General features: G+C 41.6%; 1 long non-coding RNA gene across 1 annotated transcript; it reads right to left on the reverse strand.

The window, feature by feature from the left end:
* Nucleotides 1-1559: 1559 nt before the first annotated feature.
* Nucleotides 1560-21920, reverse strand: LOC116653858. The gene is made up of 2 exons (XR_004308429.1): nt 21781-21920; nt 1560-2772 (listed from the first exon to the last, which is right to left on the reverse strand). It is a non-coding gene; the product is annotated as an uncharacterized LOC116653858 (long non-coding RNA).
* Between the last annotated feature and the right edge of the window lie 1255 nt (nt 21921-23175).

A 23175-nucleotide genomic window follows, 5' to 3' on the forward strand; every position in this document is an offset into this window, starting at 1 on the left:
GTGAGCGCCTATTTCTGGTTTTAATTAGTTTCTCTCACTTTTTGGAGGTCGTTTGTGTGTTCTCGACTTGAAATGCTCTGCATCTCATTACCTCTGAGGGTGGTCTGCAAGAAGTTCCGTGCTACATTAGATCTAAGTCCTTTAAAGGACTAGGATTGATCACTCGGGAGCAGGGCGCACCAGTTACGTGTTTGATGTTGCCTTCTCCTGGAAACTTGATGCTTTTTTCCTAACAGCTCTGTAATTGTTGTAATAGAGCAACAGAAGCACAAGATTTCAGGAATGAAGCCACGTTTAGAGTGCTTATATTAAATTGTATCAGCTTTGCCACTCCAGGGATTGACCATGCACTCATGCAGTTACAGGCTCCAATGCAAGGCTCACATAACGAGGCACGGCAGACAATATCTTTAACCTTGTTCTTCCTAGTTTCTGCTACTTCTGCTTTGCTGTAGACTGAACTGTCTACAAGGCATGCTACAAGCATGTGATACTGCCCAGAATACCCTCTGTATCCAGCCTACCTGCAGTGCAGTTGGCTGCTGAGAGAGATACAGAACACACAGCAAGGACCTCAGGTGTGGGCTTCAATATAGTAAGGTCATTTCTTATCAGTTTTTTGTTTTTCTCTACTTTTGCCCTTTACATTCTTGGAACACCACCATTTCTGCTCAGTTCTTCTTACATTAGCTTTAAATCTTTGTTACTGGGTCACAGCAGATCAAGCAAGCTTTCTGTGCCTCTGAGCTGCCACATTAGAACACCTGAGAATCACACCAGAGAGAAATAGAGCTCTGGGACATTTATATATATATATATATATATATATATATATATATATATATAGGCAATCCCTGGAGAAGTCAAAGTGGTAGTTGAAAGGATTATGTTACCCTGATAGGCACGGTGTGGATACTGGGCACTTGGGTAGAGTCACTGAGTTATTAGCTGAGCTGATAGCGTCAAAATAAGTGTATGCTACATTAAATAATAATAATAATATTAAAATAAATAACAGAGGGAAAAAAAGCCACACAAACTACTATAGCTCATGTAAGTGCATAATAGGTCTAGAGAGGCTGGGAAAACGAAAACCTAAAAGAGTATTTGGAAATAGCATCCTGAACTTAAGTAAAATATTTACCTTGGGTTTTGAAGCCTTATTTTCTTTTACTCCTTCCTGTGGAAAATTACTCCTAGTAACTGAGTTCAGCTCCCAGCTCAGCTCACTCCTTTTAGAATCCAAAGTCCCACAAGTTTTGCGGTAAATTAGAGGCAATGGAATAGGACAGAGAAGGAAACAGACCTTCTATACCCAGAGAGCATATTAAAACTAATTATATTTAAACCACAGTGGCAACCAGGGCTGCTGTAATTAAAATAAGGTTGATTTTGCACATTAAGAAACCTGCTTTTTATTTTCATTGCAGGAAACCATCTACTCTGAACATTAATAATGACTTTCAGTGACCAGCCTGGCTGGGAACCAGTGCTCACCCAACCTCTGCATGCATGGAGCTCACAGCGAGACAGAAGAAAGATGAGAGATAACATAAGGATCAGGGTCTCTAAAACGAGTATGCATCAGATGCGAGGAGTTTATTAGATGTTTGCAGCATCACATAGGGCATTGCCTGCCAGAATGCATTGCCTGGACAGTGCTGTTGTGTTCAGAAAATACCTAAGAAAAGATGAAAGTCTGTTAAAATCGGGAGTAATCAGAGAAGACAACAAATTCTCCTGTTAAATATAGGTGAGGCATCCCGGCCTGGTGTTGCTCAAATACCCGCATCCAGCTAGGCTGAGAATAAACAGGTTGGATTGCATAACTTCAGCTGTCCGGGTACCCAGGACAAATGTAAAATGGATAATAATAACAAATGGTTTTCAGAGTTAAGTTCAGGCTGATTTTGAAGCATTAAAAATGAGCACCCTATAGGATGCTATGGCCTCATTTAAGACGAAGTCGGGGATATCTTATAGCAACCCTAAACAGCTACATCTCATTTTGAAGGAGTGAGAGGCGCTCTCCCAAGCAGTACAACACTTCAGCTGCTGAGCGGCCCTTCTGCCTTCTCTCAGCTTTCAATACAAGGTCTAACAGCCCTACTCACTGTCAGGCTTTACAAACATGTCACAGAATCTATTCTGAGTGCCGGAGAGGACTTTCAAGGACGACTTATACACAAATTCCCTTGGAAACACCAGCTCCAAAGTCCCCCTCATTTGCATTCCAGCCAGCAACCAGCAAGGCCCCTGTGCTGCCCACTGGGTCCTGCCCAGGCTGGAACCGGGCACTCTGCATGGGATCAAAGTGTCTCTGTGTACCTGCCCCAGCCTGATGAATGCCGCTGCTCCTCATTTCCATACGATCAGTATCTTGCTCTATATAAACGACTTTTCAGCACAGGAAAAATAGCTTCTCCCGACAGCATGCAGCACTGCAGATAACCAACGTGAAAAATGTCAAGCAATGCAGGCGCTGAATAACAAAATAATCAGTTTTTCCAGTCAGATGCTTTCTAATATTGCTTATGTTTCTTTTTTCTCTCTCCTTCTTTTTTTTCCTTGTGAGATGTGGTGTTCAAGATAAATAATTTAAAGACTTAATGTTCACCAGGTCCCTTTGTCACTGGCAGCTCTTGAATTGCCAAATGAAAATATTTGGGGTTTCGGTGCTCTGGATGAAGTCTGTATATTTGTCAACAGTTTTATGGCTCAGAGCGGCGCTCCATGAATATCGTCAGCATTGGCTCCTCTCTCAAAGGCCTCCTATATAAAAAATAAAATAAAAGAAAGTAAAAAAGCAAGCTGGATGATTCCCCTTTTTCTCTTTATTACAGCTGCACTCCTCGTGCCGCTGCCATTAAGGGCCTGTCAGCATTTTTATTAGAAACCGCTACTCCAGGGGTTTATAACTCAGCAGTAAAAATTCACTCCAGAATGAACCTTGTCATGCAAGGGAGCACTTACTTAAGTCCAAATGTCAGAAAATTATATTTATGCATTTTCAAAGTTATTATAGAGCACTTTTTGACTGTTCGGGTAAATACAACTACATTGCTGATGGATGCCTTGAGTTCCAGCACTGCAAAAGGATTCTGGTGAACATGGTGTTCAGACACAATTTCCTAAAGCCTGTGGTCACCATCCATGTGACTACAAGACCAGGGTCTGCATTATGCCCATTCTCAAGGCATGCCTTCAGACCGACAGCACATTATCAGTGGTGCTTAAACCCCTTCCCACCTCCAGCTTCTTCTCAACATTAGAACAAATCTCTATGTTTTGGGTTATACTGAAGATGACCGTTCAACCCAGCTTTGTATTGCAGAGAATTTCATAGGGAATTCAGTATGGAGGTTCATTTCAGTGCATTTCTCAGAAGATGCCAAACTTTTTAGCTCCTCCATAATCCTTAGCCTAAGCTACTCAAATAAGCATCATCACTGTGAAAGAAACCAAGAGTAGATCTTCCGTGACCTGAAATCATTGTGTTTTCTTAACCTGAACAATCTGCTACAAATAAACATCTATAGTTATACGAGTACCAGGTCAAAACAAACTAAATGTGCAAATTTTGACAGCAAGAAAATCCCACCTTCAGAAACAGCTTGTAAGTGTCCAGCTTCACCACGCCTGGGCACAGATGGAGAGAAGTCTGAGGGACGTAGTTTAGTGGGCACGGTAGAGATGGGTTGGTGGTTTGACTTGATGACTTTAGAGCTCTTTTCCAACCTCAGTGACGCTATGAGATTAAAATTCAAGTGAGGGACCCCCGTGGAATGAAAATGTCTACAGCTGGGTGGCCAGCCTCTGATCAATCACACACATGCATCTATTAGGATGAGTAAACACCGTTCTGTCAGTGACACACTCCACAGCTCTGTCCTCCTCCATGTGTACTCAGAGCTCAATGAGTAACTGCGAATGACGGTAAGAGAGCAGGAAATACAGCCAGAAAAAATACAAAGACCAACAAGGGATTTGTGAGTGAGGAGATACTGGAGGAAAGGAGACCAAGGATGAATAGGGAGACTCTTACTGTACTCTTACTTTTGACATGTAGCTCCATAACAGAGCGCTGGTCACCCTGTGTTGCATGGGACAAGCTGTGGGCAGAAAGCTGAAACATTACCATTGGGCAGAATGGTTAAATGAGAAAGAGAATGACAGGGTCACACTGAAATACTCATGTGAGTCCTGAGCAACAATAAAGACAGAGAGGCACATAACAGTCTTGCCAAAAAGCTTACGAGTTCCATAACTCTACTGAGAAATGTCAATGTTCAAACTGCAAGCTATGTTGCCCAACCTTCACTCTGAAGACAGCAGGATGCAGTTGAGAATGTTCCCAGATAGCTCCCATTTTGTATAATAATATTCACTGGTTGAGCTTACATCACACGCTGAGCTCTATATTATCCCCACCATGCTTCATGCAAGTGAACCATTCCAGCTGGACCACTGAACGACAGGCAATCACAGGACAACTACTTTTAATACAAAATGGTCGTTTTTTGGAGAGAATGGGAGGGAAGCAGGGCAATATCTTCTTAATAGATGCCTGATGCCAAAATGTGGCCGATAAAATTCATTTGTACAAACCCTGTAGAACAGCTTTTCCCCTTTTTAAAAACATCACCCAATACACTCATACCACCTGTTACAATTAACTCTCAATATTGCTCACTGGACTAAAATCTGATCGCTTTTGGTGGAAGGGAACTTGAAGCAAATGTTCATTTTTTGAGAGCAATTCCTGATTTGTGTTTGACCAAGACTACTTCTTATGCGGCTGTAATCTACAGTAACTGTTGTCTGACAAGAGCCTTTTAACTGAAATTGCTCCTATTACAGCTGTAATAAAATCAGCGTAGAAGATGAAGAGGCTGGCTTTATGGGTTCATCCTTCAACTGCTCCTTTAGGTGAGATTTCTATCATTTATCGTACTTTGTAATACATTAATATATTCAAAAGGATCAGAGGTTTTCACGCCAGCTACCACAGAATCAGGCACAACTCACTGAATTCAGAAAAGGAGGCTGAAGAAGCAGCTTTGAACAAAATGGTTCAGGGATGTAACACCCAAAACATACAAGACGGGCAGGCAGGAAGCGGTATTGACCGGAGGGAACATTCATCTTTAAAATCAGACCTAGCAAATAATTCAGGATAAGCCAGCATTTCAAACACTTTCATTTATATTCTTATGGGATTCAGATTGCCACAACCCTAAATCCCCTCTGACTTCCACTGAAAATTCAGATTGTAATGAACACACTTGACCAGCTCACCACTTTGACCAAGACTTCCATAATGAAGAGCATGGCAAATGAAAGCATCCTAGGGATTTTCCATCTTCCAAAGCTGTCTGTGGGTCATATATCTATCTCCATAAATATTTGAGGGTGTGCCATTTGACCAATAAAGTAGCTGTGTCCATATAATATCAAGATATGGGACAGTAACAGCTGCCACCATCCCACAAGTAGAACAAATGCTTCTCAGCCATCCACTTAACTAGAATCTTTCCTGCAGTGAATGTCCCCACCTTACAAATTCAGCTCCTCTTTGCTAAAAGCAGTGCTGCTGATTTGCCACTTTGGATACCATAAAGCATTGCAGTGAAAAGGAGGAAAATCAAAACCCACTGAAGTCACAGATCTCACAGGACACTGCTGTTTCTTGGTAACTCTTCCACAGGGATTTACCTGCCAGCAGGAACAGCTGCTGCACCACACTGACCTGCTGACACTGTTACTGGCCATACCTGACCAGGTCACTTCATTCAGATGCTCTGTGCTTTAGGCATTAATTCATTGCTGTCTGTGGATCTATCTCAACACAGGAATGGTTATCTGCTTTTGTTGTCATTGTTGTTCTTGCATTAAGTCAGTGATAGGAAAAAATTAGCTAAGGAACTCCACAGGGTGAGTAGTTAAATGTCAGTGGTGCTGCCAATGTTCTTCTGGATTTATATCCCTGCAGCCCTTCCGTGATCTGGATGAGTGTTTTGGAAGAATGCAGAATGTATGTTAGGCTGCCAACAGTGAGTGATTCCAATGGGCCCACAAAACATTCTTGAGCTGGAGCAGAGAGAAATCCCCCGGCACTCACCAGTCCTAATTCAGACAAAACTCCCTTTCACGTCACTGGGAAGACAGCCAGAGAAAAGGCTGAACACTGAAATCCACTCCTAGGGAGGTTAATGTCCCAGAGGAGCTTGTCCACCGCTATTCATTATTTCCCTGGGCTCTGGATGAGATCCTGAATGCAGTGAAACTGCTGCACTTCCGCTCATCACGGAATAACTCTTTTCTCAGCAAGCCCAAAAGGAAAAGCAAGAACAGGCAACAAGCCTAGAAGTGCTCAGCCAACATTCACTTGGCTACAAGAGCCCAAGCTCCTTCCACAGTCCTAAGCACGATGAAACAGGCCTGTGCGTGCTGGCTCTTAGAGCCTATAAGCAACCAGAAAACTCCTTTGGTTACCTGTTGTTCAGTTTTAAGAGAACTTAATTCGTAGCCACCTAAAATAATAATTATTTTTCTAATATTACCTCCACTGAATGTCTGTATGGAGTTTGGTCCAAAGAGGATGAAGACAGTTTGATGAAATTGGGATTACTCCCTCTGATCAGATCTTTTAGGTCAGTGATTAATTCTGCATAGGTTGAGTACCTCGTAAAACAAAAACCATACCAAAAAGTAGTCTGGATATCTCAATGCCATCCTTTTGGTATGAGAAGATCAGATAATGACACTCTCCCTGGTTTCTTTTACTTCAATCCTTCCTCCTCCACCAGACATGGTAAGAAAGATAAGAGAGCAAGCAATGTCCTGTGGAAAGCACTGCACACACTGTTTATTAACATTGTGCACGCCAGTCAAGCCCTCCCCTGCTTGCATGCAGGTGAATACAGACTTCAGCTTGGGATTTGGAGGGGAGGTACACCCTCTTTGTGATACATGTTTCTCAACTATCTTCTCCTAACTGTTCCCTCTTTCTAGAGTGTGCTAGACAACACCACGGAATTGCATTGCTCCCATAGTTTGTGGTAGCAACCAGATGGAACATTAGTGGACCAAAAGCTCAAAATTTAAAACTATGGAAAAAAGAGACATCTGTTCTTATTTTTTTGCTCCTACAAACCACGAGGAGAATGGGAGGAATTCAGAGGATGTAAACCAGAATCATATGGTACCCATCAGAATGCATATGGTTTCTCTCTTATCTTTGTCTCTACAGTACATAAATAAATGAAATTGATCCCAGAATAGCTGCATATAAATAACTTTTGGATGACTTTATTAGGTCAATTACTCCGACCTGTCATAGACTAAAAGAAAAATGCATTTTTCTTACGTCCTTTGGCTCTCCAGTAATAGTACTGGCTTGTGTTCAGTCTTTTTCAGACACAATTCTATCAGTAGGAGAGATGTTGAGTGATACATACAACATGCATCACTCCTCTCACAATAGGATCTTACCTTGCTATTTCAACACTATCAGTTTTGCTCTTAAGCCAACTATTTGGTCACAGACAAAAATCCCATTTTTCCCCCTTTACAAGTGTTTGTGTGCCTGTCTAATCTCAAACTATAGGAAGGGCTGAATACAATGCGAGTGTAGAAGTTACATTGGTCCTATCCATCTGAACTACTATTATCATTCTTAATGACCACTACAATAAGACACAATGAGCAAGTTGCCTTTACAGTTACTGCCCCTCACAGGGAGATGGCCTGAGTTCCCCTATAGAGTTACTCTGTGTTGGATTTCATTTGCAAATGCGATGGACCCATTTACCTCTCCAGTCCTTCAGCTTACTCCATTCTGTGACAAGCTAAAATTCAAGGAATAACCAGATATTATACAATCTTGGTACCTCCTTCCCTTTCCCACCCTCAACAAAATTTGCAACGAGTTGAATATAAGCTCAAATCCTTTCTTCAAATGTAACTCCATGCTGTAAGTTTTGTGAGACCAGAATGGTACAAAGGATTTCCACACATTGCTGAGACATCCTCTACCAGCCTGAAATTCACTGCTTGGTTTGCTCTGCGATCCCTGCCTTTGTCCTCCCACTACAACTGTATCCTTTTCCAATTTTGAGTTACCTACTGAGAAAAATCAAATTACTCCGTTTATGGCATTGCAGCCCGATTTTTGCTGAAAAGCCAAATACAGTAAACACCAAGTTTCTGACAATACTTCTATTCAGTATTCTCAATAAAACAAAAATGTCTAAGAATGGGATCCAAGAGTGTCAGGAAAAATAGAGTCTAGTAGCTAACTTTGTTAAGATACTAGGTTCTGCTTCTCCATTCCTAAGGCATCCCAATGTGCTTTTGCAGTAACAAAAGTTACAAGTTAATCAAGACATTCCACTGTGAGGAACATATAAGGCTTTAGAGAAGTATATCCAGCTGTTGATCTTCCTTGTGTACGTTCCCCACGGGCTCCATCACCCCTTATCAGAACATTTTTTAGTACCTATGACATCAATTTTCAGCATTGGCCTCCAAGGAATCTTTAACCATGGATCAGCCTGGAGGATTAAAGAAACAAAAAAAAAGCAGTATTTTTTCCATTTTCTCCTCCCTCATCTAACTCCAAAAATGACTGGTTATGAATAAAATTAATTTGCTTCAGAATACACTTTTGGGAACACCAGTTGTAAACTGGCAGCTCCAGCTCGGATCAGAGTTATGTTTTTGTTTCTCAGTCTGCTAAGTCTTAAAGCAGAGGCCAACAGATGAGTTGGTATAATTAGTCTTCCCTGGAACTGCTGTGGGGACAAGGTTTGCAGAGTTTTCTTTACAGAAACCTGCACTCCTGGCAGTGCAAGACCTTTGAAATTAAAACTACACCTGAGAGGCTTTGATAAATTCCTTTCCACTAAGCAGCTTAGAGACTGCTATAAAATTCCCCAGACAAAAGAGGAGTCAACAGGCAAAGTTTTTATGCATAGGCTATCTCACTTGAACAAACGGCATCATCCTCAAACTAATAGTCTCATAGCCTTAGTGATCACAGAGGGAGCCCTTTAAAATTTAAGAGTTAGAATTCAAATAATGAAGTTGTCATACCCTCTTATCCTTCAAATATTTAGCATTTCAAGACTCTACCGCTCTTATAAATTCATTAACAGAAAAATATATACCTTTGAAATTTACTCTTATCGCTAAAATTAAGTACTGAGAAGGAGTTTGCATGGGTTTTCCATTCCCCAAATGGAAAATCAGAAAACTCCAAGGGACAGCTAACTTTTTATGTAAGTGAACATTTTGATGCCCAAATACGAGAGTTTTTTGGTGCCCTAAGGTCCCCCTGTGACAAAGGCATGTCATCAATGTTCTGACAGTGTCTCCCAGCACAACTACAGTAGAGAATCTAATTCCTCACCCTTTACAACTCTCCATATAAATAAGAAGAAATCATCACGTAAGACAATGCAGAAATTTAAAAGACTTAAAATACTGTGCATTATCCATACCAAATCACAATCCTCTTCATCTCTTCTAATCATCAGTAAAGACAAAGGCCAGTACATTTTCCTGATTACACCAATTATAAAGAAAGGATGAGGCCAAAATCGAAGAAGATAAGTAACAAAAGAGGGGTGTATCACAAAGAACAAGCAGACCGGCAGTGTGAGGCTTACTTACCACTTGGTGCTGAGCTCCTTTTTGAGGCCTAGACCCACCAATTTCATTCAAAGGGAGCCCCACTGACTGAGGAAGCAGTTAAGAACAGAGTTAAGAAAAGGTTAAGAAAGGAGGTTCTTCAAGGACACAGCATTAAAATCTCTCCTAATCACCTCACAGCAAGCGTGCCCACAGTGATGGCACTGCTTCCTTATCCTCAACCCCTTCTTTAACAAAAACGCCACAAGAAAAAAATCAGAACTTACTTTTTTTTTCTTTTTAGAAGCTGTCCTTAAGCAACAAAAAACCCTCACATACTTCAGGGCAGCTTCCAAAAACATACAAGAAAGCTTTAGGCCCTCGTAAGTGCAGTACAAGACAGCAATCAAATCCTATATCATAATTAAAACACGGCAGCCAATGTTTATTTTGTCAGCACAGAACACACAGACAATTCTCTACAAACTGGCACGCAGAGACATAAATTAATGGCACAAATTGAAAGCAAAAATCAAAACAAGAATATTTTGAGCATTTGAGCAACTGCTCTGAGGGAAATAACGCTCCCCCCTCCAGCCTTGTTAAGTGCTCCCAAGAAAGAAATGTGTTTGTTGTTTTTCTTTAATTAAAGAGAAAGGAAAAAAAAAAGGTACCCAACAGCAGCCAGGGAGATCTCCACCAGCAAAAGCAATGGGAGAAATGAGCTATGCAGACTACTGATCTCCACTGAAGGTACAATGACCACTATGGACACTCGGTGCCAGTTTTCTTGTGCTCATGAACACAAAAAAGGGGCTTGTGGAAACTGGATATTAACCAGAAGCTCGCTATCACCAAGCCAAATAGAAGTTACTATGAAGTGGTGCATGAAGCACATAACTGCGCCTGCCGATGCTCATATTTGACATCAAAGACCTTAAGCAGAAAGCTACAAAGAAGCTGGCTTTACAAAGCCTTTCTAAGAGGCCTAGTAACGGATACCTTCATTCAAACAAACCTTCCTGAGATCTTGGAAATATGCTTACTTGAGACATTAATTATCAGGAGAAAAACAGAGACAACCACAGAGATTCATTAAACAGCTTCCAACCTACTCTTAACAGTGACATCATTTTAGGGTTCTCAGCAATGCCCCAGTGTTACTGAACCTCAGAGAGAAGAGATGCAGAATTTTCAGCTCTACAGTCATGTGATTTCCAACATTCTGGAGAAAAACAGGACAGCAGGTCTTTGCGAGGCAAGACACTGGTTTAAATCTTTTGATAAAAACCACATTTTGTTTGTACAGTGAATCTTAATTCCAATGTTTGTGTCAGGAAAAAATGTCTCATTTTCAGACAATACGTAAGCTTACCAAAGAGCTACTTGAAAAACAGATCTGAACTTGCAAAGTAGAATGGGGGAAAGAAATACATCGGTGAATGAAAACAAGAAAAGTATGGAATTCCATTACAACACTTCCACAGTCATTCAAACTACAGCTGCGCCGATTAATATTTATGATCCGGCTTCTTTCCCCTCTAAAACAGTATATTTCATAACTCCAGAAGACAATATGCAGATACCATATGTTCCTGTGAACATCTGCAGCCCACAGCCATCTATGTCAGAAGCACAGAATGTCAGTATGAGATTGCCCAGGAGTTCCCATCTGATCTGCTGCCTTGGGGGACTGGAAGAGCAATAACAATAAAGGGAACCGTGAGCATTGTTTAATGTTTTCCAATGGATCGTGCACATTAGAAACAGTAATTAATGATTTGGTTTATAATGCTTCAGGGAATTACTGTCCAACAAAATAATGTAAGTAATTTAAATTTGCAATAAAGTTTAAGTGTGCAGGCATTTCGTGGCAGTGTACAGCACTGATGTGCCAGAGGAAAGAAACACTGTTATTACAGCCACAGCCAGATAATCCACAGAAAAAAGCCATATCAATCCCTTAAGTGATTTGATTATACTTTCTTACTGGGCAACAGTCCTCAAAGGCATACTCAAAACCTAACTCACCTCACTAAAAGACCACAGGAGTAAAAACGCAGCATAGAATTACAGAGAATTGGTTTTTTGCTCTTTTAAGATGTAACTGCAGTCCTCTCCTCCAAAACGTGTCTCCCAGTACTTACAATTATTTACCATCATCACTATTCTATTTTAAAAGCGCCTATATTTAAAAGTGACTTAACCCACAGCACTATAAGACATTAAAAATCAAATCCATGAAATAACACATATAAAAAACAGCCATGTTAGCCCCAAATTCCCATGGCCATTTCCTTTAAAGGCAAGAATCCTTCAGAGCCTCAAGTACAAATTTAGAATTAATACCTCTCTGTCCACAGCCCTAAAACTCTTAATCTTTCCCTCCTGGCAGCGCTCAGACAGATTATGTTGTATGGCATGCCCTGCAAGTCAATACACCCAGGCTTCCTCGAAGCCACAGAATAAATGAATTCTGGAACAGACTTTGGACAGACTCTCTCTACCAAGTCAGAACTAATTCAAGCTTCTTCAGGTCAATGCATCTGCCAAATAATAAGCTGAAGAAAGGGCACGTGCAGGTAGCAGCCCTCACTTAGGCTTGCTCTTTGACTAAACAGGTCAAATACATCCTGCCGGATTGCATTAACACCGATCAGAAACCCATGGAGACACCAGATCATGACAGACTTAGTGGCTTCCCAAGCAGCATCCTCCTGAGTGTTCAGGCTTTGGAGACACAGCCCGCACCATGCTCTGCTCCCAGGTACAGGGTAACACCTGTGCTCAGATGAAAAGATGCTGTACTTTCTAAGCAGGAGAAAGACTCTGCTCTTTAAGACATTACCTTTATGGGGACTGCTTATCTATTTCACACCACCAAAATTTATCCATATGTAAGTAGTGCATAGCAACTAGTAAGTACAACAGGCATCTATGGCTGATCTCCTGATTAAGAATCATTTATCCTTTAATGGCACAATGATGCTTGCTCAATAAAGAAGTGTCTTGAACTAGCATGAGGCAGCACCAGGACTGGGGCACCTTTATCATAGCTGTGTGCCAAAGAGTCCTGGGTGGTCAAGTTCTTGTTTTGAAAAGTGGACACAGAGATGACTGGGGATATAACCCTCACTGAATCCAGAGAAGAAAGCCTTAATCGCTCCACCAAATACCAAACACTCCTTGGAGATCTGGTGCAGAGACAGTGTTTATTGGGGTTATCCTGCACAATCAGTATCTTCTTCCTGCATTAGCAAGACAGAGTTGCAATCACTTGCCATGAATGCAACAAATTGACAGTCTTAAGTTTTCTGCCTCACAGTGACTCGCTCTGCTTAGAACACTGATATTGTGAGAGACGCATTCCTGGAGACTTCACACAAACCACTGTGGAGGATCTTTTTTCTTTTCTTGTGCTGATGAACAATCATGAACATCCATCAAAGAATTAAATAGTATGGGAGCTAATCAGGCATTACGATCATTCTGATAGTAGCCATTCTTGTTTGTTTCACAAAAACCTACTCTTTATGAAATACGTACATTTTTGTGCTTTATGCCTGCAACTCATATGCACATGAATTATTGATGTGCTATGAAATGAGTATATTTTTTGGGGGGACAGAAATGAACTACCTGAGGCATTTTCATATAAATGACTGCAATTTAACTTTCAAAAACATTTCATTTTTCAACACGCTGCTCACTTCAAATTGAAGTCTACATCAGATTTGGCCAAGCATGTCGCAAAGAAACCACACACTTATAAAAGATTAACCCTTGAAGATCCAGCATAGAATGAATACAAAAGAAGCATCCATGCACACCAGGTAAATAACACTCTCCTGAACTTTTAACAAGTTTTCACATGAGTATTTTCAGAAAGGAGCAGCTGATTTCTGTAATGCTTGAATGGTCTGTTTAGCACAAGTGTACATCAATGCTCTTCCACAGCTACTTGCAAAACACTTCACACAGTGTCCATACACATTGCCCAGGTCTGTTATCTACATGAAGGCAAGGAGGATGGCTTAAGTGGACTGATGTGCACAATTCCCTCTAGTCATTCTTCTGCACCTGGCTCCCAGCACCAAGCAGCTTATCTTGAATAGGAGGAAAGGAGTAGAATATCCTTTAGCTTCTCAGAAACTGCCTTAAATGATGTGCTCTTCCACTCCTCATTATCTTCATCAAGGTTTAGCAACACCTTGTTTCTTAGAGTAGAAGGAAGATAATCTCATCTTTCCTCAAGATTATTAATTTTTCCCCAAAAAAGTCACCAACACCGTTAAAGACTATTTGTAATGTACTCTAAAGTAGTTGGATACCAGGTAAATTAATTCCCTCAGCTGAAGGCTGCAGTGGGTATCTGGTGACAAAATACCACTGACTGCTCTCACAATAGAAAAGAAACCTCTCTAAATACCTATGGATTTGTCTACCCAGAAGTATTGAAAATGGATGAAAGTAACCAATTCAAAGTCCAGACCTTGCAAGTGAATGCTCTAATTTGGAATTTAAGTGAATAGTAAAAGTGAAGTAGAAGTGAAGTAGAATTCGGTCTACAACAGTAGAAGTCAGACTATCCAGTCTTGAATATTCTTGCTTCTTATTCTAAGTAAATCCAGAGTACTAAGTGCAAAGCAGCATTTATGGAAGAAGTCAATCCAATTCAACTAATTCACTTACAGCTGATTCTAACAAGAGGCTCCTCTCAGCAACAGCAAGTTGTTAGGAGGAATCATCACAGAATGTGGAGCTGGACAGATCTGAACTGGGAACCTCACTTTCTTAGGGGCCCATAACAAGTCTCAGACTATTCAGGATATAAATCACTTTAACATGTTTTGCACAATGTGCACTACAAGATAGATTTGAAGCAACAGATTCAATCATCCATTGAGTTTTAACACACATCTCTCTGTGAGTCAGACATCCAAATCCTCCCAATAAGCCATTCAAATTATAGTTACTGGTTTAACAACAAGCTGATACTTTCCTATCTAACTACAGACATAAGGAGCCCAAGTTACCTGAACTTAAAACCAAGACAATAAAAGTGTGGCCTTACACATCCTGCTGCTTCTTTTCACTCTTAGCCCCTGTAGAACTTCTCTGATCTACACAAGGGTTACAGCCACACAAGCCAGTCAGCCCTTCAAAGCTGTCCCAAGACATGTAGGTGCCCAACCTAACAGGGAATTCAGCATCTAAGACACAGTTTCAAAATCATTCCATAGCCCAACAGTTAAAGAGGAGGGGGCTATGCCTTCCAGGACATTTCATCCTCAGCTGCCACACTGGTATAAGCTGCATTTAGGATATACCAATGTTTTCTACTTGAGACAACAAATTTAAGGGCTTCACTGAAAACTCCATAAAATACAGGATAAAGTTCTACCACACTGAGAATGCTGAAGTTCTCTCCTCTTCTTGCATGCAACACCTGACATCAGTTTGAGCTTGGTCTGGCTGAACACTTCAATCTGCTTTTACCCCACACTCTTAATTCCATCCAAGTCTAGAAGCTGCCAGCACAGGGCAATGCCACCTGCTATGAATATGTATGAAATTAATTGACAAGCTAATGAGTTAGCCCAAAAACAAAGAAGATTCTCTGGACTCTCCTAAGTTGCTTTTGTTTTTCAAGTTGCTTTAAGGTTTTAAAGAAAACAGCTTCTCAAACAACTGCAAACACTTTCACCATGTCCTACAGGTTCTTCTGCTTGATTCCCACAGCAGGCTTCCTCTTTCTGCACTTTGCTGTTCCTGTACAGGTGTCAGATGGAAGCATCCTTTCTATCCTTATAAAGTTTTCATATACCCTTCTGGTAGAGGAAGCAAGAAAAGCTACAGAAGAAAGTACTTTCTTCAAGTTAGTTCCTGCCCCAGAATGAGTATTCAGCAGCATCCACAACTCATCTGGTGGGGGGCAAAAAAAGGAGAACTCACTGGTTGTCAGAAAATTGACTGAAAGTAATTTAGCGGTTAAAAAAATAGCCATATGTAACGTACACTTCAAAAAATGATTCAGTCATAATGATGACATAAAAATTTTATAGGCGGCTTTAGCTGTCAGAAGAGCTCCTACGTTATAAAATCAACGTTCAGTGAGTTTTCAGCAGATAAATTAATACTGCTTCTATTTAAGCAGGAAAAGCTTTGCTCAGTTTTTTTTTTTATTATTCTATTTTAAATAGTCCAGTTTATAGCTCTCACTGTATTTCTTTTCTACCTTTTAGCCTCCAAGACAGAAGGCTTATGTATGTATATATCAGATTTTCCACAACCAAAAACTAGTAGCGTTTTAAAAAGGAAAGCAGCCGTCCCTATGTAATTTCCTAAAGCCTTAAAGCTTCTGTTTTCTAAGAACGTGTGCTTGTCAAGCTTTGAACTTAGAAGATTAAACAAAGTAAAAAAAAAACAAAACAAAACCACCTGTGATTGTGTGATTAGAAATATGCAAAACTATCAATCTTCACTCTTGCAATTCTTACGCATTAATCAAAGGATCATAAAACGTGAACTGCTTCTGACAGCGTTCATTGGACAATACAGAACTCTGCACCAGCATATAAATACGTAGGTAGCTCCAAAAGTAATGCCTCACATTTCTTTCCATGGAAACCACAACAGATACAGAGGTCACAATAGCACTGTTCATTAGGGTAAATTCTCTGCTACAAATTGCTATTTTTCCTCATAGTCACCACCTTTAGCTATGCTAAACAACAAGAGCCATACTTGTAAAAATCCACCCTATCAGAGCTGACCCACTGTTTCACAGCTGCTATGTTGGCAGTGCTGCTAGGAAAATATCACCCACACAGTCCATCTTTCATTAGCCTGAATGGATGAAAGTCAGAAGGCACCAAATATGCACTATACAGTGAGCATGGTAGGACAGCCCTGTGAGGACTGGCAGTTTGCTCCGTAGGGTACAAACTTCAATTGATAACTGGCATCATCATGTTACAAGAGAAAGATTGTTGTCTTCCCTGGCCTGAGGGAAAATCTGAGTCTTCAGCTCAGCAATGCAACGCAGCAGTCAGAGTCGATGGTTTCATCATCATAGTATCATAGTATCGTGCGGGTTGGAAGGGACCTTAGAGATAGAGAGTTTGTCTGGGTTCCGGGAAATTCAGAAGGACCACTCCTTTCCTATCCCAAAAGACAATTCAATCCCACCCCTTAGCTCCATCTGCACTTCCACATCAGCTACCATTTGTGGCTGCCCCTCTGCTGCCGTCTGTCACATAGCTACATTCATGTAATGGGGATACTGGTGGGAAGGCTCAACCTCTGCTGCCATCCCACCAACATCCATACCTGACAGTGAGCCAACATCATAAATAGGAGGCATTACTCCTGAAGTAGCCTTCATTCAATCAGTTCCTTGTGAAAAAAATAAACCTCAGCAAATTAGTCAGGAATATGCCTGTAAGCATCCAATTTGTATGGAGGCTAAATATTACTAGGGGAAAATAACTACTTTCAGAGGCTGAAGAAATACTTTGTTTGCACATTTTCTTTTCCAAAGACACTGAAAGAACCTTTTCCTTACACTATTTGACCTTCAGTCACAGCAGGGATCATTTCATGCATGCAGTGAGGTCAGTGCAATTACACTTGATTTAGTCAAGATCACGTCCACAAGTGCTGTGCACACTTTCATATATGGAAAAACATTAAAGAGGACAATTCACCACTGAAATTTATCTGTTTAGGAAAGAGGAAAAGAGAACGAAGCAGCTTTCATGATCTTCCTGTGCATGGGCAATTTGGGACACATCAGCAGCCCCCCACAAAGGACAGTGGTCTTCTAATTCACTGCAGATCAGTTCAGCAGAGCACAGAAACCAAGGCTGGCTGTACTTCTGGCACAGAACTGGTGATCACTCGTGTAATCCTCAAAGGGAGATGAACCTGCAGATTTCCATTTGATGAGGAAACAAACTGTTCTGAGGAGTAATTGTGCAGTGATAGGTGTGGGAATACTTAGGTTTCTGCAAGGGAGAAAAGAGACATCAAGCATTGGGAGAGGGAAACAACCTTGTATCTCACCAGTAACACAGGAAGGCTGTCATATTTCTGAGGGAGACTTGCCTAAAGAACATGGAACATCATTTGCAGAGGGGAGGCAAATTCAGCCAAAGGGGTGTGCTGAAAGCAACCACAACTCCCAGGGCCACAGAGGGGCTGAAAGCACATTTACTTTCTGCTTTGTGTTTTAAGCTGAATGGTCCTTTTTGAATGCTTCAATACTTTCAAAATCTGCTGTCTTATCAACAAAGCTTTTGCTTCTCATCTGTCAGATATTAACTCCTCAGGGGACTCTGCACTTTGGACTGCAAATCGGCTCTTCAGTTCTACTAAGGAGCCATGGGGATCCACACTGCTTTTCTACTTTTAGCAATGCCAAAAACAAGAGCTCCTGCTGCTCGCAAGAGAGGGGTTCACAATGTGACAGCGATGCACTTTATTCAGTCAAAGCAGATAACGAGGCCTCCTTACTGTAGGAAAATACAACCCCCTACACAAAGACCACTCCTCTGAGCACAGAAATCTGTGCATCGGGTAGCAGGGGGCACTCAGCCAGCTCCTGCTGCTGGGTGGGGAGGTGCAAGGTATGAAGTACCAGGCTGACGTTATCCTTTGGGTGACATTAACAGTGTGCACAGTGTGCTTGATCACCACCACTAGGCTGAGCATGATTTCATGGAACTAATTCTCAGTTTAATTGAATGCAATAGTAATGATCAATAAAGAGAAGTTTTCATCTTAACCTCTGGATCATTCATTCATAAGGACACCGGTCTTCAACAGCATAGGCTAATTAGCCCGACTGTAGGTAATGCATGCTGGAAAAATAGATATTGAACAAAGCTCTTCCTCCATACCTTCAAATAAATGGCTGGATGGTTTCATTCATACTGCTGCACCAACATACTTCTAGATCCTTTGGAAGACTGTGTGACCACAGAAGTTCCTACTTAAAGCCTAATCCAGTAATCTCTAAATTTGATTCAGAATGCAAAGTCTGATAGGACTTAGAGCCTGCAAAATCAGAGAGTCACTCTAGGAGAGGGTAAATGTAGTTAGAGATACTGCAATTAAATCCAAAAGCATGATGGTTGCAAAGGACTCAGTTCAACTAATTCACCCTAAAAAATAGTCTTTCAAGAGTAATTTTATGCCAACTTTAAATCCAATCCAGCATATTTAACACAGCATATTTAACAGTTTTAACATAAACTTCATCAGAAGAAATGATATTGTCTGCCACAAATAATCCCATTTAAAAAATACAGTAAAAACACACCTCCTCTAGGTAAAGTCTGTGTTATTGAGTGAAGTGGTATCACAACAAGCATAGCAATAATAGCAGAATTATAATTTCGGTAAAGCAAAATAACTGTACTGATGACTAACTTGCTTGTGTATGGATTACTAGGCAAAACGCATGGAGAAATCTAAGGACATGATAGAACTAAAGCAATGCCTCTATTAGCTTCCAGCTGGATCCTCCAAGCTCCATCAGTGCAACACTGATGCAGCACAAAGCTCTGTGCAGCACAAAGAGCCCAAATAAGAAGTAAATACCAGTGGTGGCAATTGACCCTATGGCACACCACTCACTCAGATCTGTTAGCCGTGTTTTCTCTCAAGAACTCTTTATTTCCATTGTCCAAGAGTTATTCAAACTAAGATTTCCAAATTCATTTAACAAATGCTGATTAGAAGAATATTTTAACATATAGGACTGAAGACAACTGGAAACAAAGCCACGGGCTCTCAGCAAAGCGCTGGATTTAGTTCATCCTTGTCAACAATAACACTTCCTAACCCTTTTTTCTCATCTATAAATTTTCATTCATGGCCGCATATTGTAAATAGAAAGATTTGCAATTGAGAAGATGAAATAAAATAACATCGCTTAAATATGCAATATCCCAGTTTATGGCTTTTTTTTTTTTTTCCTTATGGCATCTTGTCAACATAAAATAAAAAGGCTCCGGAAATCTAAATGCAAAAAAAACCTCACACCCACTTCATCAGTGAAGAATTTCCATGGCAATACTGCTTTGAAGCTAAATGGCTTTATTTATAGAGGAAGCAAGTTTCCGTAGCTAATTTGCATTTTCTCCAGATTACCATAACCATACATGATCAGCTGTTAACATCTACAGATATTATCTGTGCAGTACCAGCAATCCGCTAGAATATTTAAAATAGGGAGTGATAAATAAATCAAGCGCTTGTGCAACTTGCCATATTCCCAACATGCTGCAACGGAACAAAGTCATCAGCAAACAAGATCAGCACAAGAACTCAAGTGGTCACTCTGTATAAAAGCAGAAATGTTGAGAGTGGTACAAATAGTGAATACATGGGAAGGTGTCGTTGTGGAAGAACAAGAGCTGCAGAAGGAATGCAAGAGTGGCAGGTGTTGACAGAAGGCCACGATCCACTAAACCTACAGTCAACTTCTCAGGAAATCCCATACGAAAGAAAATAAAGGACAGTGAAATGCAGAATTAAGAGATGATGGTGGGAAGACACAGAACAAGGGAAGAGTCAAGAAGGCACTCATAACTAAACCCTAATGACAGACAGAAATCAAACAACAGATAGAAAAATAGACGGCTATCATTGTGCATCATCGTGAAGCATTCAACTGGCATATTCAAAACTAGCATGTACACACTCAGCCAGCCTTGGAAGCACACAGGACATATGTATCACCATGACCTTACAGCCAGTGTACCTCGTTCTCTACCTTGTCTACAGGGTCCATGTTGGGAAACAAGCTGAGGTGCCTAAATGCTGGATAGCCACCTCAGCCTCATGATACTTGGCACTTGTGAGAGTGAGACTAAACAAGTATACACTCTAAATTAGAATGACCTTCTTCCTGTGGAGGTTTGCCACCATACACTGTTTGCTATGTGTTCCCTTGGCACAGCAAGGGCAGCTTGTTCAAAGCCTTGCACTGATCTCTCTCTCTCTCACACACACAATGGACTGGGTTGGAAGTGACCACAAGGATCATGACCCTCCAACCCAGCTGCCACAGGCAGGGCCATCAACCTCCACATTTAGTACCAGACCAAGTTGCCCAGGGCCCCATCCAGCCTGGCCTTGAACACAAGGACGAACAGTCCACAAGTTGCACTGCTAACAAAAGCAATAAAGATGCAAAAATCTAAGGAGAAATGTGTTTGCCGTGTGCATTTCATGGCAGAACCACTGTCAGTGGCTCTAATAGAGGCTGAGAACACAGCATTTTATTTGCAAAAACCTGTAATTTAGCTCAGATATTTTAGAGCATTGCCTGCAGCTTTGAAGGGAAGTTTGTTGCTGGCAGTCTTATTAAATATTCAAGCGCGGTTAATCCCTCATCAAGGCAGCACTATAACAAATAGGTATTTTCTTTCAAAAACACTACACCCAAATACACTGCTCAAAGGACTGAGTTCTCACTGCAGACTGGGCGACACAACACACGTTGCTAAGGACAGAGTAATCATGCTGTGATTCTGTACAATGCTGCAGCTAGCTCCAAGCCAACCAGATGCCTCAGGAAGCAACCTGGTCCCAGCCAGAGATGCTCCTGAAAGCAGAACAGCTTCTGGCTCAGCAAGCCACACAGCAGCCTTCTTCAATACATTTTTCCATGCTCTCTGTCCTTTCTTTACAGTGGGATCTAAGATCGGGTTTATATTTTCTCTCTCAAAAGGAAACAGAAGCAGCTGTTCTACCATCAATTGCAGGATTGCCCCATGACAGTGACAAGATTCCCCCGTGTCTTCTCCCTGGCAGGAGGAGCACTACCAGCTCTCTTTTCATAGGGGAGATGCTCTGGACCCCACAGCAGCTTGGCTGCCATTCCTGGGTTCTCTCTTGTCCAGGTCTCTCTTGGACTGCAGACCTGCACCTCCTGGCTCATGTCCACAGATCCCCTGGAATGGAGGCACTTGGATGGCTTACAGGAGGCTGCCTCTTGCAGAGCAATTAGCAGACCCCAGTCCTCAGCACTTCTTGTGTGATGTTGCCAGTGGGAGACACCCCAAGGGCCACTGACAGGACCTCTGACATTCATAGTTCTACAAGCTAGATCGCTAAGCCTCAAAATCCACTCACAGCATCCTGGTGTCTTCTGTGCTGCTGGCAAATTCTTAGAGTATTGTGATCCCAGAGAAGGGCTTTGAGGACTCAAGAGCCACCAGCAGGAACGGCGACACAGGCTGGACCCTGGTTGTGAGGTCATGGGGTGACAGTGACTCTCTGGTGACGTCAGAAAGCACACAGCCCCCTGGCTGCAAGGAATCAGCTCCTCATCCACCGAATAGATCCTCCTTCAAGTCAGTATATTTCTAACTTAGAGATAAGAACGTGATGTGGGACTTCAACAAAGGCCTTGCTCAAGCTCAGGTATATGATCTATTGCCTTTCCTTTAGTCCACTGATATACCATACTGCCATTGTAGAAAGCTGCTAGCTTGGTCAGGCACCATCTACCGTTGGTGAAGCTGTTCTGGCTGTCTCAGATCACATCCTTGTCTCACATGTGCCTTAACATAACTTCCAGAGGGATCTTAGTAAGATCCGCCGAGGCACAGACATGAGGATCACCGGCCAGCGATTTCCCAGATCTTCCTTTCTCCATTCCTTAAAAACAGGACTGAGATTTCCCTTTTTCCATCCCTGGGGCTTCACATGACAGTCTTCTCTGAGCGATCAGGCAGGCAGACTCCAATAACATGGATTTCTTATTGCTGCAGGCACCCAGACAGCACGCACTGGAGTCATCCATGTGCAAAGTGACTATTTATCCCCAGTCAGCCAGTTGCCCAGATGGCTGATAACTCTTTACACAAGGCAGAAGAACCAAGAAAAAACCTTAATTCAAACAGAAAATCAACCTCTTGCCTGCCACCTGCGCAGAATACCACTTACAACAACTCTCAGTGAAGCGCTTCCTCTTTTAGAAAGACTCTAAGCCTCCTCAAGTTTCACTTAATGCAGTTTAAAAGCACCACTGCCATTTATTTGCCACAAAGAAGAGGCAACAAGAGAGGGGCAATACTAATGTTCCTATGGCTAACAGAGGAACAAAGCAGCCCAATGGGGGGTTGGCCACTCCTCAATTAGCCTTCAACATTTCCTGTCCCCCCCAGCACCTTCCTTTTCAGTCCATGGCTGTTTCACTCTTGTTGATAGAGGAAAGGCTGCTGCCATTGACTCAGTGAGATCAGCAGCTCTCTCGCTGATATTAGTCATACCAAAAGATGAAAATACACACCACAGGGTCACCTAAAATCTCATGAAAACAACACGTACGCTTTAGCTCCAGTAACCATATTACTGGAAATAGATTTTACACAATCCTCCTTCAAACAGCCGTTTAAACCGCAGGCTTAAAGAAGATTATGCTGTTTGCTGATTTAAGCTGAAAGGGAAGCTTGTTCCAGTCATCTGGGGGCTCCAGAGGCAAAAGCTCATCTGTCAAATTCCCTCTTTATCCTACTACAATGT

The sequence above is a fragment of the Coturnix japonica genome, chromosome 9, assembly GCF_001577835.2.
Source record: "Coturnix japonica isolate 7356 chromosome 9, Coturnix japonica 2.1, whole genome shotgun sequence".
In the NCBI taxonomy this organism is placed as follows: domain Eukaryota; kingdom Metazoa; phylum Chordata; class Aves; order Galliformes; family Phasianidae; genus Coturnix; species Coturnix japonica.